Source organism: Oryctolagus cuniculus, chromosome 9 (genome assembly GCF_964237555.1).
Source record: "Oryctolagus cuniculus chromosome 9, mOryCun1.1, whole genome shotgun sequence".
In the NCBI taxonomy this organism is placed as follows: domain Eukaryota; kingdom Metazoa; phylum Chordata; class Mammalia; order Lagomorpha; family Leporidae; genus Oryctolagus; species Oryctolagus cuniculus.
In genome coordinates, this window is record NC_091440.1 from 133835873 (window position 1) to 133858261 (window position 22389).

The 22389-nt window shown below is 54.6% G+C and overlaps 1 protein-coding gene across 2 annotated transcripts in view; it reads right to left on the reverse strand.

The window, feature by feature from the left end:
• Positions 1–16863, reverse strand: part of PRICKLE1 (prickle planar cell polarity protein 1) — a 93405-nt gene extending 76542 nt beyond the window's left edge. The window contains exon 1 of one of the 2 annotated variants that reach the window (XM_051850937.2): positions 16717–16863. The gene's annotated coding sequence lies outside the window, so the exon portion shown is untranslated. The remainder of the gene's footprint in view (positions 1–16716) is intronic. The other variant, XM_070049669.1, reaches the window with a different exon arrangement.
• Between the last annotated feature and the right edge of the window lie 5526 nt (positions 16864–22389).

A 22389-nucleotide genomic window follows, 5' to 3' on the forward strand; every position in this document is an offset into this window, starting at 1 on the left:
TTCCATCCACTGGTTCACTCCCCAGATGGCTGCAACAGCTGGAGCTGAACTGATCCAAAGCCAGGAGCCAGGCGCTTCTTCTGGGTCTCCCAAGTGGGTGCAGGGGCCCAAACACTTGGGCCACCTTCCACTGCTTTCCCAGGCCATAGCAGAGAGCTGGATCAGAAGTGGAGCAGCTGGGACTAGAACCCACTCCCATATGGGATGCCAGCGCTTCAGGCTAGGGCTTTAACCCGCTGCACCACAGTGCCGACCCCTCTCTTATGGCGGGGGGGGGGGGGGGGGCGGCACTGCGGTGCCTAGTGGCATTTAACCACTAGGCCTCCCTGAAAAGTAATTTTTAAAAATCAGCTAATCCAAGGGAGTCCCTTGGACACGGTGGGGCTATTTGATCCTCGGCAAACTTGGCAGCTTCTGACTGTTAATCTGACTGCACTTACACTGAGGAATTCAATGGCCAAATACATAAAAGTGCTCTGAGGAGGAGCTGGCCTGCTACATGAGAGTAAAGCCACAAGCTGCCTCAAAACGCTGGCACTAAATGACACAATGGCTTCAATGGGCACTGTCACCAAGCCAAGAGCACTCACTGGGGCACCTGCCAACTGGACCAGGGGACAAAGCTGACTCTGCACACGGCGGGGCTGCTCGTGCGCCTGCTTCTCCTCCAGGGCTGCACTTGTCTGGCCACCTGCACTTCCCATCAGGTCACGGTTCTCCCTGCCCACAGGACCGATGCTGCTGGCGTCTGCAGACGGGCAACTACTAGACACAGTTCCTGAAGACTGGGAGGCCACAGCACCTGGTCCCTTGGGGGAAAACAGGCATGGCAAAGGCAGCCCTTCCTAAAAACGATCACGTGTAGCGATGCATGTGCAATCACAAAGCTTCTCCAACACACCCAGGAAGCGATACTCGCATCCAGATGAGGGGCTGACAAACGCGCCAGGGTTCCCAGCATCTGTAAGGACTTCTCCCCCCCGCCCCCGCCCCGGCCCCAGCTTCCACGGTGGTCAAAGCAGGGGGAGCCTCACCTGGCAGAAAGGAGATGGGAGGCTGAAGAAGCAGTCACCACCATAACCTTGGCGTTGACCACTGGGAAAGTGCAAGATGTCACTTAAGTCTGAATTCCAGAGACAACCACTACTTTTTTAGGGACATGCGATATTTGGGACATACTTTTCCTAAAAACTTGCTGTTTACTTGAACTTCAAATGTATCTGGGCCCCTTGCATGGGTGTGTGATTTTGTTTTTGACAAATACTGCGGCCATTACGCATCCATCTTTTTCTGCCTCCCAACAAAACCAGCCCCTTGACGTGCGAGGGTCCTCGATCACCTTGCGTTTAGGAAAGCTGCTCAGTTAGCCAGGAAGAGCGTGAGAGCCGTGTGGCTGGAAGAATCCGGGAAATATTCTGAGCCCCAGTGTCGGGGCTTCCCATCAATAAAGCAAAGTGCATCTGGTTGCTGTGAAAATTAATTAAAGCTTGTAAAGCTCTTTGAAATTGGCATGTTCAGCCACATATGCTACAAAATATTTATCGCACGCCAGACAGCCTGAAACATACTGATTACTCAATGAACAACTACGTGGCAGAAACTCCAAAATCTGTTACATCACAATTTTAATATTTAAAATGCAGCGGAACCTTCCAATGTAAGAAGGGAGTTTACCTTTGGGGAAAAAAACAAACTTTTTTTGCCTTTCAAAGTACAGTACTTTATATTGTTCTAGAGTTTTCTCAGCTGAATCATTGTTTTTTTGTTAAACAGGAGTTCAAGAAATCAGCAACAGGAACTGAAGAAAGCTCTCTCCCATGACTCTATTGTCTGCTATTTCTGCTTGGGAAGGTCTTTTTTTTTTTTTTAAGACTAAAAAAGACTTTATGAAAGCAAAACAGAGATAGCGACACAACAGGACACATGTGGAGGCCGCCTGGGGACACGCAGGCTGCCTGCTCCCTACTGCGTGTTCCCACAGAGAGCGCTCACTCAAGCGACGCGGTAAAGCCCGACGTTCCTGCTGTCTGGACCCTGGAGGCCGAGACGCAAACCTGGCAGTGGAAGTAAGTTCAGACCATTCTCCAGCCCTGCGCACACACCCCCTCTGGGGCCTCCCCTCACCATCCTAAGCACCAGGGACCCCGCCTCCGCCCATACTGCACGTCTCCGTCACAGGCACTTCTCTGTGTAAGCACGGAGACACCTTCCTTACCCAACGCTGAGCTCTTGAAACATGGAGACGCTTTTTTTTTTTTTTTAACTACTTTACTTATTTACTTGAGAGACAGAGAGATCTCCCAGCCACTTGTTTACTTCCCAGGTGAGTTCCACGGCTGGGCTGGGCTGAAGCCAGGCGTCAGGAACTCCATCCAGGTCTCCCATGGGGGCCACAGGGACCCAAATACAGGGGACATCACTGCTGCTTCCCAGGAGGCTGGGGTCAGGAGCCAGGGCCAGAGACTGAACCCCAGTACCCTCATGGGAGACAAAGGGACGTTAACCAGCATCTTAACCGCTAGGCCACGCAGCTTCCCAGCACCTCGGCTATGCCGTGTTGGCATTGCCAGAGCCTAGCACCAGGCCTGACCACTCACAGGTGCACAGAAAGGCAAGCAGTAACCCCGGTTAAAATGAAAACGAGCCGGCGCAGCATCGAACTGCAAGCATGCATCTGTAAGCACCATTTCTCTTCACTTTCCGGAGGCCAGAAAAGAAGACGGAGAATACATAAAACAGCTCTGCCCCTCTGCAGTGACTTTGTGAGGTCAGGAAAAAAGGCGCAAGTCAGCGGTCACGTGCATCCACTCAAGGAGCCAGAGCAGCAGAAACCCTGGCGCACTGCTCCCAGGCCACCTCTGCAAAAGTGTGTCAGGCTCAGCCGGAGGGCGGGCCTCAGACCGAGGGGCACAGGTGACTCCACCCCCCCAGCGCGCTGAGAAAGCAGCAGAGGTGTCATTAAGACACGAGAGCCTTCCCGCCGTGCACTCACACTCTCATTACCGTCTGGGCGCCTTTGATCTCTGAGTCACAGCTGAGGTGACCCAGATCCACACTACTGATTATTAATGTCACTTTATGGAGTTCTTGCTATCGGAGTGGCACTTCCCTGCCCGAACTGCCGGGAGCCGCCCGCTCACGGCTGGGTGCAGCCACACAGCTCACAGACGCCATCTTCCCAGACAGGAGCCAGATGGTGCAAGACTTCCTGGCGGGTGAGTGGCTGGGAACGGGGCGCCGCCCAGCCTAACGAGAGTGTGGACAAGATTCCCGGTCCCAAGGACTTCCTGGAAAGTTCGTGGTCTGACTGATCACAATGCCACGGAAAGGCACACCCTGCCGGCAGCTATGGCAAAACCCCACCGAGGGTCCCGTATGAGGGGCTCAACCTGTACTGAAGTTACAGCAGCTCTCACCCGTGGAGTGGGGGCGTGGAGAATATTAAGGTTTTATAAAAATATCTGGGGGGGTATCAGCGTGGCTGGTTCAGGGCCTGGTTACTCCGTCAGATCCAGCTTCCCGCTCAGGCACACACTGGGAGGCAGCAGGTGACGGCTCACGTGCCTGCCATCCACATAGGAGGCACAGATGAAGTTCCTCACTCCTGGCTTCAGGCTGGCCCAGACCCAGCTGTGTTGGCCGTTTAGGGAGTGAACCAGCAAATGGAAGATGTCACTCTGCCTTTCAAATAAATAAGAAAATCTTGGGGAATAATAGGAATGCAATTAAAATGGATGATGAGGTTTTTTTTTGTTTTTTTTTTGTTTTTATTTGAAAGGTACAGTTAGAGAGAGAGGTAGAAATACACAGAGAGCGAGCAAGATCTTCCATCTGCTGATTTGCTCCCTAAATGGCTGCAATGACCAGGGCTGGGCCAGAATGAAGCCAGGGCCCAGGAGCTTCTTCCGCATCTCCCACGTGGGGCAGGAGCCACCCTCTGCTGCTTTCCTAGGTTCATCAGCAGGGAGCTGAAGCAGAGGAGCAGCCAGGACTCAAAGCGGTGCCCATAGGGATGTTGGCACTGCAACCCAGGGCTTTAACCCACTGCACCATAAAAACTACCCTGATGAGTTTTAAGGTTTTTTTATTTACATGAAAATCAGAGTTACTGAGAGACACAAAGAGAGATTGATCGATCTGCTCTTCTGCTGATTTAGTGCCAGGAGCCAGGAGATTCTTCCAGGTCTCCCACATAGACAGCAGGGGCCCAAACACTTGGGCCATCTGCTGCTTTTCCCAGGCCATTAGCAGGGAGCTTAACGGAAGCAGAGTAGCCAGAACACAAACCAGTGCCCACACGGGATGCTGGCTTCACAGGCACTGGCTTCACCTAGTATGCTGCAATGCTGGCCCTGATGGTGGTTATCCACCGCCCCCTCCCAAGCAAACCTCTCTAAACATCCGAACTTTTAATTCCAATTTGATCCACTGTAACCTCTATGGCTCTATGTAATCACCATAGCCATATCACGTGGCAATGGAACATTGCCAAACTGCTCTGCCTAAGCTATGGTGCCATCTACCTTCTCTCTCTCCAGTTCTTCTAAATATTTAGCTGCAAATGTTCATTTACAGAGGGATGGCCATGGCCAAGCCCCGGAGGCAGCAGCATCTGAGCCCACAGCAGCTTCCCCCTCCATGTATGGGCAGAAGTGCGGACAGGAGGAAGGAGGGCAGTCTGAGTGCTATCCAGTCCTCCCGCAGAGAAGGAGAGACAGAAAAAAAGAAAGAGAAAGATGTTCCATCCACTGGTTCACTCTCCAAATGGCCGCCAATGGCCAAGGCTTGGCCAGGAGCCAGGAGCGTCACCCGGGTCTCCCACGTGGGTGTAGTGGTCCAAGCATTGTGCCATCTTCTGTTGCTTTCCCAGGTGCATTGGCAGGGAGCTGGATTCGAAGGGGAGCAGCTGGGATTCAAGCTGGTGTTCATACGGGATGCTGATGTCACAGACAACAGCTTAACCCACTGTGCCATGCACTGGCCCCCGGCTCAGACTCTTAATAGGAAAGCTGACTCGGTGCCAAGCGGGTCCTGGAACGTGAGACATGAAAATGATGACATCAAGCCCCTGGGTTTCCTAGCAAGCCGGCGGAAACCCCGCACTCCTGGAATTTAGATCCAGGGAACTCTGGAGAGCATGCGGCTGTCACCCTAGCTTCAACACACACAGCAGCACCCAGCCCATCTAAAGACAGTGCCTCTACTCCTTAAAAGGCTACTCACGGCTTCCTCCCTGGCAACACTCCCTCTTCTGGGCCCAGGGCATCCTCGGCCACATGATGGCAACTCCCGGACCATGCTGGGCGGCCAGGGAGGGAGGCGGTAAGGGCTAGGGTCTCTGCTCTCACTCCATCACGCCTATCTGGCTTGATCACACAAGAAGGGAGAACCAGATCAGAAACAGTACTGCAGACAGAAGCAAAACACCCAACAAAAATCCCCATCTCATTTCTGCAAATTTTAGCTCAGATAAAACAGAATACTTGCTTCTATTTGCCCATATTTATCTTTCAGTAAGATTTATTTATTGTTCCAAAGGCAGAGTGATGAGAAACAAGGGGAGAGACAGAGACAGCCAGAGAGGCAGGGAAGGAAAAGAAAGGGAGAGAAATCTTTTATCTACTGGTTCACTCTCCAAATGCCTGCAACAGCTGGGGCTGGGCCAGATCAAAGCCAGGGTCAGGAACTCCAACTGGACCTCCCACATGGGGAACAGGCACCCAAGCACTTGAGCCGTCCTCGCTGCTTCCCAGGGTACATCAGCAGGAAGCTGGAACAGAAGTGGAGTGGTGGGGACTCCCCTACAGGATGCTGGTGTTGCAAGCAGCAGCTTAAGCCACTGCCCCACGTTGGCCACCCCACCTTTATTTGACCTCTAACGTGAAAATGTTCACAGAGTCTAGCCTTCACTATGTGGCGGCCACTTGGTGACTTAATTCCCTACTATAAGTACGATTATAAGCTGAAAACTTCTCAGCTCTACACGTCAGTCGTTGGGAGGCAGCCCAATTCTGCAGATTAGTAAGCACCTACTGTATGCACAGCACAACGTCAAATGCTGGGGGCACAGCAGCAGACAGGGTGGTCTGCAGGTGCCCCTGTGGAACAGGCAGCTCCCAGAATCAGACAGAAAGACTTGGGGCGTGGGGAAGCAGGGGAGGGTCTGCCAGGGGAAAAGGGGAACGCTGGGGAGGCAGGGAGGCCTAGGAAGCCTTCCACAGAGACCCAAGACGTGAAGCGAGCCACGCGTCCCTTGCTGGCAGCACCACGTCCAGCAAGGTGTGGAGTGGGGGAGCCTCTGGCAGGCGAGACCTGTGAGCACGTGGGCTTCCCGCTCTACATGAGCCAGCTCTCAGTGTCTACCCAGTCACCCGTAAACTCTTCGAGCTGGGGCTTAATCTACACCTCACAGCATCTGTCCACAGGACGCCCAAGAGTCTTCCGGTTATGCTGTGCCAAGAACCCAAGTAGGCAGCACAGGCAGAAGTCCCCCCAGCAGGCCCTGATTGGTTGTTTGGTTTGGCAATGGGCATGTCTTAGCAAAAACGTGCAGGAGCTCACTAACTTTGCCACTGCCTATAAGGACAGCTACCTAGGTTTTTTTTTTTTTTTGACAGGCAGAGTGGACAGTGAGAGAGACAGAGAGAAAGGTCTTCCTTTGCCGTTGGTTCACCCTCCAATGGCCGCGCTGATCCGATGGCAGGAGCAGGTACTTCTCCTGGTCTCCCATGGGGTGCAGGGCCCAAGCACTTGGGCCATCCTCCACTGCACTCCCGGGCCACAGCAGAAAGCTGGCCTGGAAGAGGGGCAACCGGGACAGAATCCGGCACCCCAACCGGGACTAGAACCCGGTGTGCCAGCGCCACTAGGTGGAGGATTAACCTATTGAGCCGCGGCGCCAGCCAGCTACCTAGGTTTAAAACAGTGAGTTTCAAACTTATTTTGTTTAAAAAAAAAAATGACTATTTATCTTTTCATCTACTTGAAAGGCTAAGCCAGAGAGAAGCAGAGAGAGAGATTGATCCATCTTCCATCTGCTGGTTCACTCCCCAAATGCCAGCCACAGCCTGGAATGAGTCAGACTGAACCCTAGGAACCTGGAACTCCATCTGGGTCTCCCACATGGGTGGCAGGTGTCCAAGCACTTGGGCCATCATCTGATGCCTCCCAAGTGCATTAGCAGGAAGCTGGATGAGAAGTGGAACAGCCATTGCCAACAACGGGTAATGAGAGAAGTACCAGAATTTTCAAAGAAAAAAAAGCAAAGAAATAAGATGGGCAACAATCTCTTTTAACCTATTTCCACAAAACTCTAGGACCAAGATTTTTCCAAGCTTGATGATAAAACTTCCCGATGTATTACAGTTATGGGAAAAACAGAGTGTGAATCATGTATCACTGAGATTCCCTGATTGATCAATAATGATGTGTGTGTGTATACACACACATACTGTGGATATGGATCCCTGCTCAGCATGGAGACCCACAGTTCTAAAGTACCCCATATGCTAGAAAACACATGACATGGAATCATGTCTCTAAAAGGGTCACAATAATAACTCTAATTACCTATTTGAAAGATTATTTCACTGATGCAAAAAAGGGGAACTGGCATTTCCTTGCTGGAAAGCACAAAGGGCCTTCCTGGCACAGACAGAAAATACGAGGTGATAGATACACGATTGATAGGTGATGACAGATGACTGACGGATGGTAGAAGAAATCTGTATTAATAGTGACGTATTTAAAACTTTTGGTCTTTATCTAAATTATCTAAAATATCAAAAATTAGAAGTTAGGAGTCAGTGTTGTGGCGTGCTGGGGTTAAGCTGCCACCTGCAATGCTGGCATCCCGTATGGGTGCCCGTTTGAGCCCCAGCTGCTCCGCTTCCATTGCAGCTCCCTGCTGATGTGCCTGGGAAAACCGTGGGAGACGGCCCTCGTCCTTGGGCCCTGGCATCCACATGGGAGACCCAGATGAAGCTCCTGGCTCCTGACTTCAGTCTGGCCCAGCCCTGGAAATTGGACTCATTTAGGGAGTTAACCAATGGATGGAAGCTCGCTCTCTCTGTTAACTCCGCCTTTCAAATAAATAAAAAATAACCCTTTAAAAAATAAAATAGAAATAGAACTTTGACTTATAATATAGGTATAAATTTGTCAAGTTTTGAAACCTATATGGCAATATATGTATCTGTATTTTCCTTTTTAAAAAAGATTTATTTATTTGAAAGTCAGAATGAAAGAGAGAGAGAGATACACAAAGACAGAGAGAGAAACAGATTTTCCATCTGTTGGTTCACTCTCCAAACGGCCGCAACGGCCAGTGCTGGGCCAAACAGAAGCCAGATGCTTTATCTGGCTCTCCCATGTGGGTGCAGGGGCCCAGGCACTTGGGCCATCTTCCACTGCTTTCCCAGGCAAATTAGCAGGGAGCTGTACTGCAGGTAGAGGAGCCAAGACTTGAACTGGCTCCCAGATAGGATACCAGCACTGTAGATGGCAGCTTAACCCACTATGCCCCTGGCACATGGGTTAAATTTCTTTCCTTTTTTTTAAATATTTATTTATTTGAAAGAGTTAGAGAGAGAAAGAGAGAGGGAGAGAGAGAGAGGTCTTCTATCTGTTGGTTCACTCCCCAACTGGCCGCAACAGCCGGAGCTGCACCAATCTGAAGCCAGGAGCCAGGAGCTTCTTCTGGGTCTCCCTCGTGAGTACAGGGACCCAAAAACTTGGGCCATCTTCTACTGCTTTCCCAGGCCATAGCAGAGAGCTGGATTGGAAGTGGAGCAGCTGGGACTTGAACCAGCACCCATATAGGATACCGGCACTGCAGTCGGCAGCTTAACCCACTATGCCACAGCGCCAGCCCCAGGTTATATTACATGACCACAGAAAACTGGCAGAGGCCCTAGCACTTGAGTCACCCTCTGCTGCCTTCCCGGATGCCTAAGGAAGAAGCTGGACGGTAAGCAGAGCAGCCAGGACTTGAGAGAGGATGCTCGTGTCACACGACACAGCTTAGCCCGCGGGGCCACAAAACGCACTGGGTCAAACACTCATCTCCCTCATCTTTGGTTGACAATCTCCAGATCTCTTTTCAGATGAAGTCCCTCCAAATGTAAAGCGAGGAGAACTCTTAGTGTGGGAAAAGCACAGTTAGCATAGTGTGGAATACACCGAGAGCCTAGAAAGAGAAGGGACGTGATGGGTCCACCACGCTGCTTTTCCAATGAACATTCACCGCCACTGTTCTGTGTTTGTGCGCACTGTTCCTGAACGGTGTCTGGAAGCTGACACGCACAGTGCTTACCAACCACAAACCTAACACACTTGGCACAAGCCTGATTCTGGGGGTTCTGTGCGTGAGCTGTAAGTCCACGGGGTGGTAGGCACCGTGCTAGGCACAGAGCAGGCAGCACCGTGCTAGGCAGGAGCAGGCAACACCGCCACAGCATCAGGCTCCTTCTTGACGTCCCTCTAGCTGCCCGCTGGCACTGGACACGGCCCTTCCTGAACACATGTGGTATTCTGACGCCAACATTAAGAATGAACCAATGAACAGACAAGGCAGGCAGGTGGGCGGGCAGGTGGGCAATGTGGCCGTGTGGGATTGGACACCTAACGTTTGAGAGGCAGAAGGAAGCTGGGGGCTCGACCAAGGCTGTGCACTGGGATCTTCCAGGACCTCGCTCCAGGGAGTCGAAGTCTCTGAGCATCTGTGTGGAGAAATCCCCACCAGGCAGACTGAACCCTCTGGCGGGTACACACCCATCTGGCAGAACTCGCTGATTCCACAGGGGAGCCAACGATGCCCGGAGAGGCTGAGGCTGACCCCAAATCGCACAGCAACCGTACCACAGTCTGAGTAAGCGAGAAGCTGTCTTCTGTGCAGTGGATCCTGGGATCTTCGCTCAAGAAGCAACGCAATGAACAGACACAGAGCACTTCCCCAGGAGTCCCCGGGCCAGCATCTGCAGACAGCACACGACAGCGACATGGTGGCCAGGCCACGCCCGACACACGCACACATGCACACACACACACACAAACACACAGGCACACACGAGTGTCACTACTCCCATCCGCATCTCCTCTCCGCACTGCCGTGGATAATTCTGGTTACTGAGGGTAAGGAGGGGGCAAGAGCAGAGTGAGTTCTCTAGGTTATTCCTTAAAATTCAGAAGGTTAACAAAACACATTTGCAGAGCCTCGCTCTGGAGAAGGCCTGGTCTGCTCTTCACACGTCTGGCACTCACGGGGGACACATTTTTGGCTATCAGCCGGCCAAGCTGCTACAGCTTAGAGCAGGCCCACCTCGGGGACGTGGACGGCTACGCTAAACACAAACATCTTCTGGAGACTTCACTCCCTGCCTTCACACTCACAAACACATAAAAGGCATTTGAGAGCGAGGTGGGAGGGAGGCATGGTACTGATCCCTTCAGCTGTGTTCTCCGGGCGTGGGCAAAGACCGAGGCCGCTCTGTGAGATTCCTCACATGATCCTTGCGGCGAACAAAGTATTGCAAAGCAGCTTGAAATTCCCAGCAAACACATGGGCTTTCTTACAAGAAACATCTGGGATTCTCTGGTGCACCTCAGTCCTCACTTTATCTTTCTAACAATTATGTAGCACGCACATATTTCAAGCGCTGAACAAGCTTATTAATTACATAGTCACAGAGGAATTCCAAATGTCATCTCCTTTGAACATACATTACAACAAATATTTCAAGGCTAGAGCACTAAGTCTTCTTACAGAAAACCCAGCTGCTCCCTAAATGTGTTGGCAGAGACATTTTAAAGCAAAAGAAGACACGGAACTCTAGCCCTTTTCAGATCCTAAAGGAACTTGGATTATTCAAGAATGTAAATAGCACTGGGAAATATCAACTACAGTGACCAAGTGATGAGTTTCTTCCTAAGATTAGCATATAATTTTCTTATCAGGAAAATAAGAGACACATGAAACAGAAATGTCCTAGGTCAAACTATAACATGGCTTAAAGCTATCAGACTCAAAATGTGTGTTTCTCTGTGTGTGTGCATACACAGAAGGCCGCATTTTTTTTCCCTAAAGATTTATTTATTTACTTGAAAGAGTTTCAGAGAGAGAGGGAGAGAGAGAGATAGAGAGAGGTCTTCCATCTGCTGGCTCACTCCCCAAATGGCCTCAACAGCCAGGGCTGAGCCAGGCCAAAGCCAGGAGCCAGGGCTTATCCCAGGTCTCCCACATGCGTGCAGGGCCCAAGCATTTGGGCCATCTGCTGCTGCTTTCACAGACACATCAGCAGAGAGCTGGATCAGAAGAGGGGCAGCTGGGACTTGAACCGGCGCCCATACAGGATAGCGGCACTGCAGACGGCGGCTCTACCTGCTATGCCACCATGGCGGCCCCAGAAGGCAGCATTTTAATCGGGACAGAGGGGCTCTCCCATACAGTTAAAGGTTTCAACAGACTTCCCAGTAATTCCACCATTGTGGGCTTGGTCACTATAGAAATGGGGCTAGATGTTCAGGTGTAAAGAGTCACATAAATCTCATTTCCCCAAGAATAAGGAGACCCCAAGAGCACCCCTGAGCCATACGATGACCAGCCTCACGCCCTGCCCTCGACTTGACCAGAGCTCTGGCCCTGGCAGCACCGTGGAGTGAGGCAGTAACCTAAGCTCCAAGGAGCCAGCAACCCCCTAGCATCTCCTCAGGGGCTGCACGAAACTCGGCATTCAGAAGTCTGGACCAAACAGCACTATTTATTACACGATGGAAGACTTCCAAAAGTGCCAGAGGAGATGCTGGCATTTGCGCAACTACTGTTCAGCCCAAAGCAGCACGACACTCTACAGGACGTGTCTGCCAGCGCTGAATGGGCCTATGTGAGACCACCGCCGTCAGGGCCACGCCAGAGCCTCCCAGAGCGGACCCCCTCCCGCTCAGGCGCTGGGTTTCAGGTGGCCCAGCAAACCGCTGCAAACAGAACTCCCCAGTCCTGGTACCAGTCTGCTGCCTCCCGGTCCTGGGGCTGTGTGCTCCCTTTTTTCCAGCCTTAATAAGTCAACTATATCTGGGAGCTATTAAAAGATTTAAACCACCACGGTTTCAAAAGGTTTCAGTGTTCTGAGTTTTTGAGCCCACAGACAGGATGCCTGGGAGGGTTTAGTTCTTGCAGAGTTGGGAAGCTATTGGCTGGTCCCTCCCCTCTCTGAACAATGTTCTCATTGGAGCTGGCGCTGCGGCAGAACGGGTTGAGCCGCAGCAACACCCCTTATGCGCGCCAGTTTGAGTCCCGGCTGCCCCACTTCCGATCCAGCTTCCTCCTTTGGTCTGGGAAGCAGCAGTAGATGGCTCAAGTGCTCGGGTCCCTGCACCCATGTGGAAAACCCAGAAGCTCTTGGCTCCTGGCTCCAGCGTGGCCCAGCGCTAGCCATTGCAGCCATTTGGGGAGTGAACTAGACGATGGAAGATCCTTCTAATTCTGTCTTTCAGATAAATAAATCTCTTTATAACGAATGTTCTTATTAACTTATCTATATTCTTTAACTTTTTTTTCACATCTCTTCATAAATGAGTAAAAGTGAAAACAGAGGCAATCTAAAGAAAAGGCCAAACGACCGCCTGTGCCCTACGGAGACAACTGTGACAGGTCCCTGCAGAGGAAGGGGACACTTGAAGTCACAGCTGCTTACAGTTCGCTCTCAGACGAACTCTCCTCTCTCCTCCGGGTTTCATCCACACAGCCCTGCAGTGCTGCGTTCCAGCTGTTTATCAAGAAAACCTGCTGTGCGTGCTCAAAGCAAACAGCCAGCCTAGCACACCAGGGCCACCTTCCACCACGTCCAGAGGGGCGACTTTTTGTTTTGTTTGTGTTTTTTTGAAGGCACCAAAAATGGCAGAAAAGGTGGTTATAAAGCACGCGCGCGCACGCACACACACACACACACACACACACACACAGGAAACCAAATAGCCTTTCTTCAAATTAAAAGCAATCACAGCCTGATTCTTGGAACTCACTTGCAAACGCTCTTTGGCACGCAGCTGCCACACGCCGCCAATATTATGTGTAATTGGAAACATTTCAAACAGAACTGTTACCAAGTCAAAGACCATGACTGGAAGCCGGATCCCAACTCAGACAGAAGTGCAGCTGAGAGAGGGCATGCAGCCCAGCAGCGTGGACCCCATCTAACTGCAGAATTCCCACCACAGTGCTGCTCCATCTGCCCTCCAAGACCCCACAGGGCAGGGAGACTGGTGGGCTCGGTGTGCTGACGACCGAGTGCGAGACTGTGGCCGGGACACCCGAGGGGACACAGCCCAGTTATCTGCGGAGGCATGTCTACCCAGAGTCCAGGCACACCTCCCGCGGTGCCAAACACACAGCTGCAGCTGCACTGGTCAGTTCAGCTCAGGCTCACCCTGGACCCAACGTCAAGATGTGGTGGAGAAAGCGAATCAAAGGTAGACGACGGCAGCTCGCTGGTTCACAGCTCTACGTTTTCCAGTGCTGCCATGGGCTTGGGGCTGGCGGGCGCGTTTACTTGAAACGTCAAATTCTCCCCTTGCAGGAGAATGGGCCTGGAGGGTGGAATGCCTTCGGGCTGGGCGATCAGAGCTGCTCCTCCAGAAGTCCCTTCAAATGTGACCCAATGCACGCATCTAAAGCAGCGCACCAGACAGGGGCCTGGAAGAAGGACCCCCACCCCCACCACCCTGCCAGTCACGGAGGGCCAGCGGTGCCAGTGGGCCGGCGGGTCAGGAACCGTGCTCGGAAAAATCGTGTCATCCTGGCACACGGCAGAGCGAGGGACTGTTCTGTCGGAGCCCCTGCCAGCAGTGTCATGACATCAGAGAGCTCCCGCGTGAACCATCCCTCCTCTGGGACACGGGCTGGGGGCAAAGGCTTCCTCGGGCAGCCCTGCCCTTGGGGCCATGCTTCCCCGCCCCACTCCCCCAGTTCACCCACACTGCACACGGTACCCAGGGAGGATGCTGGGGGGTGCCCCTAGAGGTGGGGAAGTGGAGAAGGCTGGGCAGCTCAGCCCCTCCAGCGCCATCCTGATCCCTGGCACTCCGTCCTGGAGTGCTGGCTCCACGTGCTGCCCATGGTGGCGAGGAATGGCCACAGTGCAGGACTTGGAACCCGACTGTTGGGCTTGCCTCTCCCAGGCTTCTAAAGCTACCTAGTGCAGCGAGAAGAAAAAGTAGCCCTGGCCCCAGAAACAGCACCCGAGCCAGCTAGAAACCCAAGTCCCGCTCCCTCTCCTCCTCTTGAGCGTGGTAATTACACACGGATGCAAGCAATTTTAGAACTCCTGTAGTCCCTGCTCTTTTAAACAACACGGAGAAAACAGAGAGCTGTTTTCACAAGGGGAGGAGCCTCTCCTGGTCAAGGGGCCTCTGTAACTTCCACCAGCAGACAAGAGCCACTGTGACTTCTCTGTACCAGCTGCTCTGACCAGGAAATGAACCGCAGACACCAGAATGCAAGCAGGGAGACTCGCCTGGGAGAACTCTGCCCTCTGCTAGCCCACGACTGCAGCACAGGGCTACACCATTAGCAGAGGGACTTCACGAGAGGAAAGCAACTTTTCAAGATTCTCGTTCCCCCTCGTGAGTGTTAAAACAGTCTCGACACTCCACTCTCAGTGTCTGGCTTTCAAGCAATTAGAAGAGATTTTAGAGAAGTTCTGAGGACAGTTTTAAAAATCCTTAAAGAAACCAGAAATTTTAACTTGTTTTGCTTTTCCTTCGCAGTGACCATAGAAGAGCGAGCTGGGAGGAATGGGCTAAGCTGAGTGGTTCAGGGTTCTTTGCCTCTCTCAGCTGATACTAGATGCAACGTGGCTGACCCCGGCTCACTCATTACACCCCTTTAATGTAGACAGGCCACCCAGTGTGGACCTGCATGACGAAAGCGTAATCGCAGCACTGATTGTATCTGTCGCTTCAGCCGGATACGACCCTTTCTCTTCTGAACCACCAGGCTCATTCAGAGACCCATCAGCAATTAGTACCAAATTAAGGATGGAAAAATTAACTGCCTCCACCCACTCCCTCACAGGCATATGTCCACCCCCCTGCAGCCTGAGTTTCTCCTTCCTCTCCGCCTCCCTCCTCAGACAGCCCCAGCATGCATCTCTCCCGGCCCCCACTGGTGAACTCAGAAAGGTGGGACTCTGTGGGCAAGGGTGCTAACCCCGAGCCGTGGGTAACATCCATGCACTGCTCAGTTTTAATCTGCAGAGCGCACGCACTGTGAACCTTTAAATCCGCTGCATAAACAGCTCTGGAAGAGCCTGTAAAACATCTCCCCTGCTTCCTGACTGGCCTGGTCCATGGCCTTTGGAAAGCCTCTGGTGCTAGCAGGTGCTGCGTTTTGCTTTCTGGAGCTCCCTGCTGGGCTACAGGGCCAGATCTCTGTCCCAGGCCTGGCCCCGCCACCTAGGCTGGGACCACAAGATAAATGGCTGCTGTTTCGGTTGAAAATCCCCTGGTGGGAGTAAATATTGTTCCGGCGGTGGGGGGTGGGGGTAGGGAGAAGCTTGACAAATATTGCGTCATCCTGTCTCGCTCAAAGCAGAATTTTTGGGTTAAGTTGGTATTCAATTCAAAGCGGATCTATCTTGCAGGCAGAGTGTGGGAACAGACACGCAGCTGGGGGTGGTCGAACAAGGCTGCCGCCCCGAGCCCACACCCGCACCCGGCGGCCGCACGCTGACACCCCCCTGAGGACCACGGTGGGGAAGGGCCACTTGTCACTGTCGTGACAGGCAACAGCTGAGCACACATCTGGAGCCGGTCGCGGCTGTCTACACCCCGGACCTACGTGCAGACACGGACGGAAGTTCCTGCACTCCAGCAGTGCGTGTGGAACACTGGATGGAGCACCGCGTCCCTTACATAACATCCCGGGCAAGCGCAGCCCTGCGCGGTGGCGGGCACAGCGCACGCGGGCGCACGCACAGGGTTCGACTCGGCCTCGGCGCGGACTCCCTTCCCGCAGCCCGAGGCACCTCGGCGCCGCAGGAGTCGGCGGACCCCGACCCGCCTGGTCCCCCGCGCCGCGCGCTGCACCGCCTCGCAGACTCCGACTCCGGCGCCCAGACGTGCGGGCGGCGCCCCTCAGCCTCCCCGGGCGGGCGAGCGCTCCGGCAGGGACGACCCGCCGCCCCGTTCCCTTCCTCCCAGAGACCATCTGGGGACAATTTCCCCAAAGTCCCCCAAATGGCCCTGCCTGCAGTCGCCGGCGGCGCCCTGCGCTCCTCTCTGAGCGCAGCGGTCGCGTCAAGCCCCCGCTGTACCCCTGCCCCGGTCCTCCGGTCACCCACACGCCCGGCTTCTGCAACTTTTTCCGCCCCTGGGAGGAGGCGCCCGCGTTCTCTCCCCTGTAGGCGCTACCCGCAGCAAACCGCAGCGCAGGGACCCGCGGGAGTCGGGTGGGCCCCTGCCGAAAAGCGCGCGGCCTCCCCGGCGAGCAGGACCCGGACCCTGCACGGGCGTCCGCAGGCTCCCGAGCTGCGGCCCCTGCCCGGGCCCCGACGGCGGTGCGCGCAGGAGCGCGAATCGAGCCGCGGTGCCTGCGGGCGCCCCTCGGGAGCCCGTGCCGCAGCCCGGTGCCTCCAAGGTCCCCGCGGCCCAGCGGGCCCCTCGCGCCCTCTCCCCCGCGGCGCGCCCGGCCGCGGCCACTGTCACGGCCCCCGCAGGACTCACCGCAGGCGCTCGGCACGCTGCAGTCCTGGCGTCAGCGGCTGGCGAGCGCAGGCGGCGGCGCGCGGACCTCGGAAAGCCGGAGAGCCGCCGGGCGGCGCGGCGTCCGGGAGGCGGCGCGGGCTGCGGGCTGCGGCGGAGACGCTCGGCCCCCGCGCCCCGCCCCCGGCCCGGCCCCGGCCGGCGCGAGCTAAAACGCGGAGCGCGGATACCCCCGGCGCACGGATCCGGGCCGCCCGGCGCGCCCACGCGCAGCCCGGCTCGGCCGCGAGCTGCGAGGTCGGCGCGGGACCCGGGCGCGCGGGGCGAGAAAAGGGGAGACGGAGGGACGCGGGGCGGGGCGCGCGGGGCAGGCGCGGGCTCCTGGCAGGGGGCTGCCGGTCTGGGCGGGGCTCGTGCAAGTTCACGCCGCGCGGCGCGGGTGCTCAAGTGCTGCGCTGGTGCCGCCCCGCCCCGCCCCCAATTTTATGCTCCTCTCTCTGACCAGCAATCCCGGTGGATTGCAGGACAGGAGGCGTGCAGGGGGGAAGCGGGCAGCCCAGGTTTCCGATTTACTGGCCTCGGCCAGAGTGGGGTCTGCGCGCTGAGTCCGGGTCCTTCGGGTGCGTGGAGGGCAGTTCGTTCAACTTGGACTCCTCCGCGCGCTCCTGGCTCCGCGGGGACCCAGGGTCTGCGTTGGAGTCAGAGGGCTGCTGTTTCCGGGCCGGCAGCCACAGTGCGCCCCCAACCCGTCTCTTTCCCTTCTCGACGGCCCTGGTCGCCCCAAAGCGAACCGCGCGGGGAGCGTGTGCCCGAACCGCAGACCGGCGGCCCGCACCACCACCTCCAGGCCGTCGGCGCTCTCCGGCCCCTGGAACTCCACGTTTTCTGTCTGCCCAATTCCCGGGGCTGGGCCCGCAGGCACCTTTGCCTACGACGGACTTGAATTCGGCCAGTTCCCAAGTTCTGCCCTGACACCGGCGTGCCCCGAATCCTCAGCACCCGCGGCCCTCCCCGGTGGGAGCCGCGGCGTCGCTCCCAGGCCACCCCACCTGGGCAAGTGCCCTCGCCGAGCCTGGCCTTCGTGGCTCGGTGCACCCTGTAGGGCGCAGGAGCTCCTTCCAGGAAGACGAGGATGTGTAGGTGTCGGGGGCGCGCAGAGGGAGGTGTCGATGACGCAATTCGTATCCCGTTAAGAAAAACCTTAGCTGCTGGAATTTTTCAGAGCACCGAGCCTCTTCCATTTTCCCTGGGACTGAAGCTAGGCTAGAACAGTCAGCAAAAATGGGGCCGGTGGAAGAGGGGATGTAAGCAACCAGCGTGGAGACGGGGGAGGGGCGGGGGCGGGGGTAGGGGGAGGAGAGGGGCAAGCCAGGGAAGCCCCCTCCCCTGCCCTGCGGGCGCCCCCGCAGATCCCCCCAGGAAGGGGGCTGTGGCTTGGAAAGTCTCCCCCTACCCGCGCCCCGTAACTGATGCCAGTCCTGGAAGAGAGCATGGCCGCCCTGCTCCTCTCATTTTATTGGGGTTGGTCTTTTCAGCTGTGTCTGTGCAGCCGGCTGAGGGATACAGCCCTACTTATTAAGCTGTAAACTTTTCGCTTCTGTCTAACCTCCACTACTGCCCAGGGAAACGGACAGAATGATTTATCCCGTTGGCAGAAGCAGTGAAAATGCGCACTTTGAAGGGCAAAGGGCCCTCTCTTCCTATGCGCAGCCTTTGGATGGCCTCTGTTTCCAGTCGAGACCTTCAGGCCACAGGAGTTGCCCAGCAGAACGAATCCGAATCATGGAGTGAAACAGAAACAATGGAGGATGGCGCTGTTTAACCACCCGCCCATGCTGGTCAGTGGGCCAGTGGGTGACTGCAGCAGGCAGAATGTGGAGGGAGGAGCCGGGGGAGGATATTTAAAGAGCCTATGCTCTGATCTGGTTAGTGGTGGAAATAGGCTATCCTGGGGCAAGGCATGGATCTGATGGCAGAGGGCTTGTGGGTCTGACACTGACTCCACAAAGCATTCATTCTTGTTTTTATCTTACTGGAAAGGCAGCGAGACCAGAGAGAGAGATCCTCCATCCTCCTGGATCACTCCTGAAATGCTTATAATAGCTGGAGCCGGGCCAGGCCAACGCCAGGAGCCTAGAGCTCTGTCTGGGCATCCACATGGGTGGCAGGAAGCTGGAGTGAAGTCAGAGTAGCTGGTACTTGAACGCAGGCCCTCTGATACGGGATGCAGGGGTCCCAAGTGTTATCTTAACCCCTGCTCCAAATGCCCACCCCAGCTTTTATTTATTGCTGCAGCTCCCTGGGGCTTAGTGCCTCTTTGGACTGAGTGCTGGGACGCATCTTGTAGACCCACTGCCAGTGTGACCACACAGTCTTCACCCAGGGCTCACAAGAAGGTGCAGGTGATGATCCGAGGCCCGGTCGGTGTGATTTCCAGTCTCATCCCCACGGCTGCCCGGATGTAGGCTGGGTAATGTGTGCCTTGCTGTTGTAGGCGAGGGTGGTGGTCCCTGCCCCTGACGGCTGTTGGCAGGGTGGGATGTGAGGGTGGCAGATGAGACTGGCCAGTGGGAAGCCTGTACAATGTCATCCTAAAAAAACACCTGCTCCACACCAGCCTCTGCCTCTGTGCACAGTCTCACCGGCTAGAAAAGAACCTTTTTTTTTTTTTTTTTTTTTTTTTTTTAAATTCGAGAGTCAGAATTACACAGAGAGAGGAGAGGCAGAGAGAAAGAGAGAGAGGTCTTCCATCCGATGGTTCACTTCCCAGTTGGCTGCAATGGCTGGAGCTGTGCCGATCCGAAGCCAGGAGCCAAGAGCTTGTTCTGGGTCTCCCACGTGGGTGCAGGGGCCCAAGGACTTGGGCCATCTTCTACTGCTTTCCCAGGCCATAGCAGAGAGCTGGATCGGAAGTGGAGCAGCCAGGTCTTGAACCGGCGCCCATATGGGATGCCGGTGCTTCAGGCCAGGGCATTAACCCGCTGTGCCACAGCGCCGGCCCCTGAACCACTTTTTATTTACTCTGAAAGTGTGTTCTTCATTGTCAACTACTGAGTTGCTTCTTTATCGATGGTGTTTTGTCTTTACAAACTGACATGGCAGCATACCTTTCATAAATGAATCAGTTCACTTAGACAATGTCTACTTTTCTTTTAAGCCTTGATACAAAAATATCTTTTTCTTTTTTGATAAACAGAGACAGTGGTTTCTTCAAGTTGCTGGTTCATTCCCCAGATGCTCATAGTTGCTGGAGCTAGGCCAGGGAGAAGCCAGGAGCCCAGAGCTCCGTCTGGGACTCCCGGGGTTGTGCACTGGCAGGAAGATGGAATCCAGGAAGGAGCTAGGACTGGAATCCAAGATGTCAGATGTGGGCACTCTAAGTAGCACCTTAACTGCTGCACTGAACGCCTGACCCCAGCCCCTCTTTATCTTTTGTGATGCCCTTGCATGAACTGTGTCCTCTCAAATTCGTATGTTCAAGTTCTATCCTCATGGCCCACAGAGCGTAACCTTATTTGGAGATAGGATCTTTGCAGAGATAGGTTAATATGAGGTCACTGGGTTGACCCGTGACTGCTGTCCCTTTAAAAGGGAAATTTGGAGAGGGTCAGACACTGTGAAGATAAAGGCGGAGTTCCCCGTGATGCTGCTACAAGCCAAAGGACACCACTATGGCAGCCAGGAAATTGCCAGAAGCCAGGCCGGAAGCTTCGGACAGTGTTCCTCCCAGCTCCCAGGAGGAACCGCCTTTCCCCACACCTGTGAGGCGACACGCTTCTGTCACCACACACTTCTGACACCCAGCGGGTGCCTGGGTGTGGCAGTACTGCGAGGACCTCCTGGCTGCTGGGAGACAGAGGCGTTCCCAGCGCAGGCTGTCGGCCAGAACCTGACCCCGTTGTGGGTCCCTGTTGATGCCTAGGCTCTCTGCTGGCCCTGTGTTCCTGTGCCTCTTGGCCATCTGTGCTGGGGACTCCCCGGGGCTTCTCACCTCCGCACACCCTGCGTTAGGGTTTTCAAGGAGAGAGCCTGCTCCCTGGGTCGGGGGCAAGGCCCCTGGTGTTTGCACGCTGCCTGCCTCTGGCTTGCTGTCTCTCTGCTCCCCAGCCTTGTTTCTCAGCCCTTATGAAGCTATTGATGGTTCTTCAAGGGCATCCAGGCTACCGCACGTTACCAGCTGATAGCTGCTAGCCTCCTCAGCCAACTCCTGCTCATCCTTTAAAACCCAACTCAGCCCACAGGTGTGTATTTTGGTTCTCTCTCCTCCTCAGTGCTCTGGATTTCCTTGGTGGGCTGCCTGCACCCACTGTCGGCGCACGGGTTCAGGGAAGACTCACCTGCTTTTGACGTTAGGGTTACAGGGCTCAGACTGGGAGCGGTAGGGCACAGGATCCCTGATCGAATAGTTAGCTTAGGGATAGGTGTGTGCGCAGGTCAGGCCTGGCATTGTGCAGGAGTTTTGAGGAATCACACAGCAACAAGTTCAGCCAAATACTTCTTTTTCCCTTGTGCACTAGTTATCTCTTTGCTGGGAATTCAATAGTCAACTGAAAAATGTCTCTACTGCTGTGGATTTTACATCCACAGATGAGACATGTTCTTTTTTTCTGTCTCTGAAACATAGAGCTGCAGTACACAGGTCTGGACTCCAGCAGCCACTTTGTCACCATGAGACACATTCGCAAGAGGCGTAGGAAGGGATGAGGAGACACTAGGGCCTGATGCGGGGTTTGAGTGCTTGAACCAACCCCATCTGAACACGACCAACCACTGAGCGTTTTAGGTTCAATGAATATTTTCTTGTTAATTAAGCCCATTTGGGGTTAAGTAATTTGCAAAAACAAGGGTACTAACCAGTCCATGCTTGCCTCATTTCGATACCACTTTCCTACTTCTGACCCCTCTATTGATTGGTTATATCTAGACTTCTGACCCCTCTATTGATTGGTTATATCTAGCCTTATACACAGGAGGCTAAGATCACTTACAGTTTTGCAACAAGAGTGTATATCAAGTATTTCAAAAGTAGTAGGAAAGACCAGAGACGGAAATGAGACCTTCATGAGTCTCTGGAGCTAGGTGATCGGTGCACAATCACAGAGTGTCTAAAGGGAAAGAATCCTGTAAGAGCAGAAGGAAATATACTCCCTGTAGGTCCTCGCAATGGAAGGCTCCAGCCTGGAGAAGTGGCCCCATCTCCCTCACACCCACGGCAGTGTGCTGGGCAGAGCGGCTTCACAGGGCACCTTGCAACTCAGTGACATTCAGTCTAATCACTTAGTGCTTCCCACAGCGTGCACCCACTGCAGGAGAGTAGTCCGTTGTACATAGCACAGCAAAGACTGTGGGTTGGAGGGGACAGAGGTAGGACTCTGGAAGTCTTCCTGGAAGAAGAGGTGCCTAGAAGATGAGCTAACCCAGGGAGGGATGGGCACAGCCTGTGTGAGGGTGGCAGTGCGGCGTGTCCAGCCTTGCCTCAGTTTGGGGCGCAGGGGCAGTGTGGTAGCGCTGGGAGCTGGGACTTGTCTGGCAAGGTGGCAGAGGCTGGATTGTGACCGGATGTTAAAAGCAGACGCAAGCCTGCTTTTTGGGTGGAAAGAGAAGGGACTTCGGGAGTCGACTAAGAGGAAGCCACAGAGAAGCAGGGTGTCGGGGACGAGGAGACAGTGGCGTGCGTGACCGCAGCAGTCTGCC